The sequence below is a fragment of the Ipomoea triloba genome, chromosome 13 (assembly GCF_003576645.1).
Source record: "Ipomoea triloba cultivar NCNSP0323 chromosome 13, ASM357664v1".
Lineage (NCBI taxonomy): Eukaryota > Viridiplantae > Streptophyta > Magnoliopsida > Solanales > Convolvulaceae > Ipomoea > Ipomoea triloba.
Genome location: NC_044928.1, coordinates 8,234,954 through 8,243,449, shown reverse-complemented (window position 1 = coordinate 8,243,449; position 8,496 = coordinate 8,234,954).

The following is an 8,496-nucleotide window of genomic DNA, read 5'->3' as shown; positions in this document are numbered from 1 at the left end:
CCCCCCCCCCCCCACACACACACACACACACATATATATATATATATATATACATAATGCAAGAATTTTAAGAGTCCTCTAACCATAAATATAAAACAATATATCAACATGTTTTCAAATTTTTCAGGTATATGGAAAACCCAAAAAATTAGGGTTCAATGACTCACAATTTTTTACAGATTTACAAAAGAGTGAATACATCAAACAATATAACACAATAAGTAAAAAACCCTAGAACGTATACAACAACAGTATTTAAAACGGTTTGCGATTTACTTGTTTTCTACAAATTTTTCCCAGAGAACCAGAGTAGGCTTCGACCAGGACACCACCACAGATATTAGAGTCGAAAAATTGTAGGCTAAAAGGCTTCCACCATGGCACCACCGGTGTTAGAGAGAAAACACTAAAAAGTTAAGTTTGAACGAGACAATGACTAAATGAGTCTGAGAGAATGAATCAGTGACAGACAGAGTAAGAGCGTGAGAGATTAGAGAACGGGAGACTGTGAACATATGAGAGACTTGGAGATTTGGAGAACTGGAGAAGGCGAAGTAGAAAGAAGGGGAGACTGGAGAGGATTAGAGAAATCGCGACTGCGCAAAACCAAGAGAGAAGGAGAAATGAAAAACCCTAACTAATATATATAATTTCATATACCTGAATTTAAAACATCTGAACAAAGCATTATTGAGATAGGTTTCTACATTCGAATTTGGATACCATACTCAGATAAATGTTCGGGTTTCGAATTGATCGGGTTTTTGATTTGGATGGATTTTACATAACCCTAATGTAATCCTCTTAGTCGAAGAGAATACTTACTGTGTATTAGTTACCTCCAAAACACTAATACAATAGTTACTCCCACCTAAACCTCCATAGCTACTTTCAACATGTATCGATTCCTCGTTCTTAGCGCACCCTACTACTAATATCTCTAATAGTCCAACTCTTATGAGTTTATCTCTCTTAAAATAAATGAATGTTATGGAAGGGTATTCCTCAAGTGCGCCACTTATATTAACATGTCCTTTATGTAAGGGTGTTCTTCAAGTGGGCAACTTCTCTCATCCTTTAATTAAGCTCAAATACAAGAAATCTCTTAATTATTATTTTATATGTTTTCTCAATAAATTATCTCTCTTCTCCCCTCATTACTTTTACTTGCAATATACAAGCTTCCTCTTTATATCTTTATATTTGAATTTGTTCATTACTTTATTCCTTTCTTCAGATGTTAGGATTTTCTTTATCATTTTTACCTTGTTCCGTCTTATATTCTGGCAACTTATTTCTTATTGATATTGCTTCTATTATGTTCAGAGAACCCTCTCTTTTTTGGTTCGACCATGAGGTTTCCTAATTAAGTACGCCCTAATTATAAAAAACATCTTTATAAGCTCATACCATACTCGGATTATTGCTCAATTAAGGGACATAGTATTGGCCATATTAGTTTTTTCATACGAGAAGGGGTTTTAAACTATCCCAACCTCCCTTAAAAGATGAGAATACACAGTCACTCATGCCAACCAATTTTGCTAGAGACTTGATAAGCGCCAAAGATATCTATAGGAAAGGGTCTAGTTGGGACTAAAATGCAATACTTTGATGCCCTTTTATGGTCAATTCTTGTTGAATAAGCTTTGATGTGTTCATTCTTGCAAAACTCTATCAGATGTTGCGTTTGGAAAGGTTTCTTGTAGATTTAAAGGGAACCGAATGACAAATGAAGAAGCAATGGAAAAGTGAAGTAGACAGCACTGATCCACGTCCAGTCCACGCGTGGACCAGATGTGGAATATATTCAGAAATTTCCACGTGATAGACCACGAGCATGGATGAGGTTTAAGTGAAAGATCCACGCCGGTGTCCACGCGTGGACCCGACGTGGACTAGCTCCTGAGGCGCGATTCTAAAAGGTCAAATTTGGGAAGGCTATTTAAGGAGGAGATAAACCATTCTAGAGAAGGACGGAGGATTCAGCACTTTTGTTCCACATTTTAGAGGGAGAATTCATCCATATTAGATTAGATCTAGCCATTAGAAAGGGAGATTTAGACCTAGAGTTGATCCACAATTGGGAGCTTGAAGACCTTGTGATTGCTAAGCTTTGAATTTGGTATTTCCTAAATGTGATTTACAGTTGCCTTTAGATTTCAATTGCAATTTCTCTTTTGATTATCAATTGAGTTGTAGATCTATTTTGCTTTCAATTCTCTACTATGTTTAGCTAGGTTTATTTGGGGGATTGGATGCTCTACACTAGGAATTATGTTTGATTGAGTTTAATTATTCCATTGGAGTGAGAAATGCAAATCTAGGTTTCATATGTTCATGTGTGGTTGATGTTTGGAGAGATTTTTTCCTATTACCAGCCGGGATAGGTAGCAAAGATAGAGGAAGTGGAGATTGCGAGATATCGGGTCTCCATGAGTCTTACTCAGCCGCATTCCCGCCCTTAGTCGGAGAGGATGAGGCCCGGAATGAGTGGTAGACCACGTGTTTGATATAATGCCCCAACCGACTGAGGATGTGGGAGTCCAAGCATGACACCGCTTGGTGAAGGTGCCGTGGGCTCCCTTGAACGAGACTGATTTGTGTTATCTCAATTCCACCTTAGTGGCATCATGTATGAGATTTAGTGACAACATCCATCTCCTTGCTTTGTTGCTTGTTTACATTTTGCTTTACTTTTGTTACATTGATCTCTTATGCAATGATCTCCTTGTTTTCTATTGTCTCTTGTAACTCTTACCTTATAACATCCTAAATGCCACACACACGTGACTCGATTCTAATTTGTCATCCTTTGAGAACACGACACCAACACACCACCACCACCATTTCCAACACATCAACATGCCACTACCACTATCACTATACTATTGCCACCAACATACCACCACCACCACCGCCATCGCCACGACTTACTGATGTTGTAGTTTTTGCGGTGGTGGAAAGTGTAAATGAGGAGTGAATTCTCTGAGTATCGTTCTCTAAGGATGGCAAATTGGAGTTAAGTCGAGTGCATGACATTAAGGAGGTTTGTCATCAAGAGTTATAAGAATTAACCAAAGCAAAAGAAAGCATAGAATGGTGGTTTTGAACAAAAGAGAAGCGAAGATAACAATTAAGTAGAACAAGGAGGTGGATGCCTTCACTAGGTCTCATGGATGATGTTGTCTAGGGAAGCATTAATGGAATGCAAGCAAGTTCCGCTTAAGGAAGCTCACGACATCTACACCAAGCGGCGTCACACTTGGACTCCCATTTCCTTAGTCGGTTGGGGCATTTTGTCAAACATATGGTCTACTACTCCTTTCGGGCCTCGTCATATCGGACTAAGGGCGAGAATATGGTTGAGCAAGACTCGTAGAGGTATGATATCTCACTACCTCCACTTCCTCCCTCTTTGCTACCAATCTCGGCCGGTAATAGGCACAAATCTCTCAAACGCATCAACCACACATAAACAATTGAAACCTTAACTTGTAAACATCAATTCAATGTAAGAATTCAATTCAAACAAACAGAGTCGCTAGTTAGGAGCATCCAACTCCCCGAAGAGATTAGCTATCAATAATACGAAATTGAAATCCAAAAACAAAAGAGACTTATATCCAAAGGCTAATTGAAGAAAGAAATTGCAATGGAAAACTAAATTGAAATGCAATCCAAACTAATGTCTAGAAATTACCAAAGCAATAGCAATCGTAATCCTTACAACCTTCCAAGTGATCCTCCTTCAATCTGTAACCAAGAACAAGCAAGAAAACTAGATCTAATCTAGCTAATATCTTTCTACCATCTCAAGATCTAATCTAAGAAGTTGGAACCCCCTAAAATATCTCCTTTGGCCTCCTTAAATAGCTCTTATCCATCACACTTTCAGCACTTCATGCCCAGGAGCATTTCCACGAGCTCGTCCACAATGTGGAATGACTCGTGGACTTTCCACTTAAACAATCTTCGCTCTCTTCCATACCCGTGGATCTAGGCGTGGAAGTTTTTGAAAATATTCCACGAGCGTGGACGTGGATGTTGCATTGTTGCTTCGTTCTTCGGTTTCTTCCTCACTCTTCCATAAGCTCCCTTCTCGATCTCAATCGTACAACAATCCTTTCAAATATGCCATATGATAGAGCTTTGCAAGAGTTAGCACATTAGAGCATATACACCATGAATTAATCACAAAAGGGCACCAAAGCATCACATTTTAACCCCCAATTACACCATTTTCCGTACTTATCTTTGGTACCTATCAACTACTATACTACTTGTTAACAACAACAACAACAATAACAACAACAACAATAATAATAATAATATTATTATTATTACTGATGGAGGATAGACTAAGGCTCAGTACTAGGAGCTTGGTGCAGGAAGAAGGGACGACCGACGTAGAGGGAGAGAAGGCCCGGAGAAAGATACAATGACACGGTGAAGGACGGTCGACGATCGGTCGGCTGGTCGAGGGATCGTTGAGAAGATAATAAGGCAGCTAAAGATCATAGATTGAGAGTGATTAAACATAACTATTGAAACGATTAAATGAAAGAGTTTTTAAAGTAGTTTAGAAGTTTCCTAAGGGAGAAATCCCCCCTAGCTTGTATAATAGGGGTTCTAGGCCTCGAGAGAGGCATAAGCGATTCATTGTACTCAAAGACAATTCGTAATTCAAAGAGAGCTGAAAAGTTAGTCGATTTTCCGGTGGTGTTGGCCTGCCGTTCGACCATTCTGTGGGAGATAAAACCAACATTGGCGCTGTCCGTGGGGACCGATCAAAAGGTTGTGTGGTCTCTAGCTGACTGAGAAAGTAGGATGTACGAAGCAATGGTGACTACTAGGAGCCGTCAAGGGTAGGGACAAGGAAGAATGCAAGTTCATGTGCAAGTGAACGGCACTGTTAGGCAGGCTGTATCTCAGGAACGGGATCTGTGAGAGTAGTTATCCCGACCCCGTAATGACGATCTGCGAGAGCAACTCAATCGGCCTCCAACGGATCTGAAATTCCACCTATAAATACCCTTGTCCCATCTCACTTTGACAAGGTTGAAAAATGAGAAATATTGTCTAGCAAGTGAAAAGCTCTCAGTGTGATATTCATAAGCTTACAAGTGATATTTAGCTTTTGTAAGAAATTCTTGTGTGATTAAGGAAATCATCAAGGAAACTAATCACAAGGATTTCAAGTTGGAGAATCATCACAACCTTTCAACCATCTCTACAAGTGAAGTAGAAAGAGGCGGAGTAAACTTGGAAGAAGTTGAAAAACCTACAACAACAAGGCTGCCGGGCTGAGTGATCAAAGGAGCTTGTTGTAACGGAGTTTGTACTATTACGGGAAATATAGTGCAAACCTTCACGAGTTGTGAAGAAGAGTGGAGTAGGCTTAGTTAACAGCCGAACCACTATAAAAATCTCTCTCTCTCTCTCTCTTTTATTTATTTTACGTATTGCATTGCATATTCCACTCAAACGTGATATCTTTTACAAGAAAATCCTAAGTGCAAAGTGAAGCTAAAATTTGATATAATCCTTCCGCTGCGATACAACTCTTTAGAAGAAAAAGTTTTCAAAAACCCCTTGTGAGTCTATTCAACCCCCCCTTTTAGACTCACATCGTTACCACCGGGACTAACACTCCGTACCACTCCGACCCCCATAGGCATTCGAAACTTCATACACAGATGTTTCAACGATATCAAGGCTCATAGGTCTTCCAATCCCGGCCTCCTCAAAATCGCGTTATGATAGCATTCCAATTGGACGACCACAAATTCTTTCTCCACAATAGTAACTTTTGGGTAGGTGCCTAACTCGACCAGTAGCTTTATAAAACCCTCGGCCTCGATCGAATCACCGGTGAACCCGGCCAAAGGAGTTATGACCGGCCTAAGGATATCTCTGTCCAATCCCAGCTTATCAAAAGTATCCAGGTAAAGCATGTTAACACTACTGCCGATATCCACCAATACTCGCCTGACGACGGTAAAAACTATGTCCATAGCTATAACTAAGGCATCTCTATGAGGTCCTTCGCCCAAGGGTAGGTCGTCATCTGTTAAAGTGATCGGCTCTCGACATGCCGTTTTCAGTTGCTCCGCCCGTCCATAGATAGCTCCGATGTACAACTGTCGAGCCCAGGCTTTCCTTGACCCAGCTGAGTCTCCCCCTTCCGGTCCTCCGACAATCATGTTGATGACATTTTTGCCTTTCCGCTTATCCTCCCTTTCCTCTGAAGTAGGCTGTTTTGCCTTATCACGATTACCCTTTCCGGCTTGACTCAGGTTCCCGCGCTGCCAAGGTAAGCCCTGACGCTATTATTGGTCGACCGATGCAGCCGACAAAACTTGCCAGTTCCCGAAATCGGCCCAATGGTCTGGGGCGTGTTTGTTGGTCGTACCTCGATTTGAGGCTGAGCTTGAACCTCTTGAACTGCGATCGGCTATTGGCGAAACGGTGGGACACCCGCTCTTTTAGGGTTCCGACCAATCTCCTGTCGGCCTAGCCGACTCTTATCAAACCTTCCGGTCCACGGCTCCTCTAGACGAGGCTTTTTGGGTCGAGACAACCCTCCTTCCTTGATCCTTTTCTGTCTTATCGCGTCCTCAGCATTTGCGTGCCGATTGGCCCTTTGAATGGCTTGAGCGTACGAGCTTGGCCACTCAGTATGGAGGTTGGTATACATCTTTCCCAACCTTAGATTTTCTATGAACAAGATTGGCATCGTCTTGTCATCCAGATCTTCCACCCCGTGAACCTCTTTCCGCCACCTCACTAGGAACGACCTAAGCGATTCAGTGGAATCCTACTTTATCCCTGATAGGTACATAAAGTTATTCTTCAGACGTAAGTAGGCGGCATAATTGGTCAAGAAGAGCTCAGCCAATTGGGAGAAACTGCTCATGGAATCCTCGGGCAATTTCATGCACCACCTCTGCGCAGAACAGGTTAGAGTTGTTAGGAAGGCCTTACACATCAAAGGATCCTCAGCTCCGTGAATTTGCATCTGAGCTTGGAAGGTAAGCAGGTGCTCCTGGGGGTTTGCGGTTCCATCATACGTCAGATTCTCAGGTAATTTAAACTTTGCTGGGGTTTGGAAAGCCATGATCTCTAGAGAGAAATGGCACACCCGTAAGAAAGACCGAGTGTCCCTAGTATATCCATTTACATGGTTTTGTAAATCTCGAACTTGCTGAGCTAATGTAGCAACGTCCTCCGGCCTTCGCCCCCGGCCGACTGGTGACTCCCCACTACTGTCATGGATTGAGTGTTCCTCAATTTTCCTCTGAACCTCATCATACCATCGCCACCCAGCATATCTTGGTTTGCCAACCTGTTAAAGACGGACTACCGCGGTCCTCTCGACGGAGATTGGCACGAAGCGACCGACCTTTCTTGCCCCACCGGTCGAACAGACTTTGCCAGCTGGACCACTAGAGGCCTATCTCTTTCGCGAAGGCGCACCTCTCTCTCATAAATGTCTACCAGTCGAGTAAGCGCTCTTAGAATTCCTGGTTGCTCGGGTTGATCTGGCACGACCGGCGGAGGTGCTTCTCCGACTTGAACCCCATTAGCTGGTGGGTCCTCTACCCGCACTTGCTCACTTTGAGCGCGGGTGATCACTACAAGAATGGAGACATTTAGTGACGAATCTTTTGTGACACTTTGTAATTTATTCACAAATAATACGCTTTTTGTGACCAAAAAAATAATTCGGCACTATTGTGCAGGATACTTGTGATAACCTTTTTTTGGTCACTGATAGTATAATAATTGTGACAAGTAAGTATTTGTTACGAGTAAGTTGTCACTATTACTAGAGTAATAGTGTCGTAACATACGTTGTCACTATTTGTTGTCACTAAATATATGCGCATTTTGGCGTCATTATAATTATGGCGGGAACGAATGCAATTGTGACAAAATATAATGTTGACACAAATTTTAATACTTTTTGTGACAAATAGTTGTTGGTCACTCTTGTTTATAATATTTGTGACAACTTATTTTGTCAATAAAAATACAATTTGTTAGTACCATTATAAATGAGGAATAATTGTGAGAAAAAACTACTATTGTTACTAATATTATCATTTTTTGTTATGAAATTGCTACAAATATTTGTGACGCTCTATAATTCCGTAACAAAAATTACTAAATTGTGACAATAATTGTGTTGATTTCAAATTTTGTCACTAATTTATGATAATTGTGACGACTAATTAGTTGTTACTAAGAATGTCATTCATAGGGATTGTTTGTTCTTCTATCAATATGGTGTCTTCATCTCTAAATTTGATTCAAAATTAATCAAATGAATCGGATGACTAACCTAACGACAATAGCCAATTATTTGTACATACATTATGAGGCATCCAATGTAGCACAATTTTTACAATAAGGTTGTATCAAATATATAATATAAAATAAATTATATATAATATAAATTTGGTTATGGACCAATTAATCGAATTAGTTAAA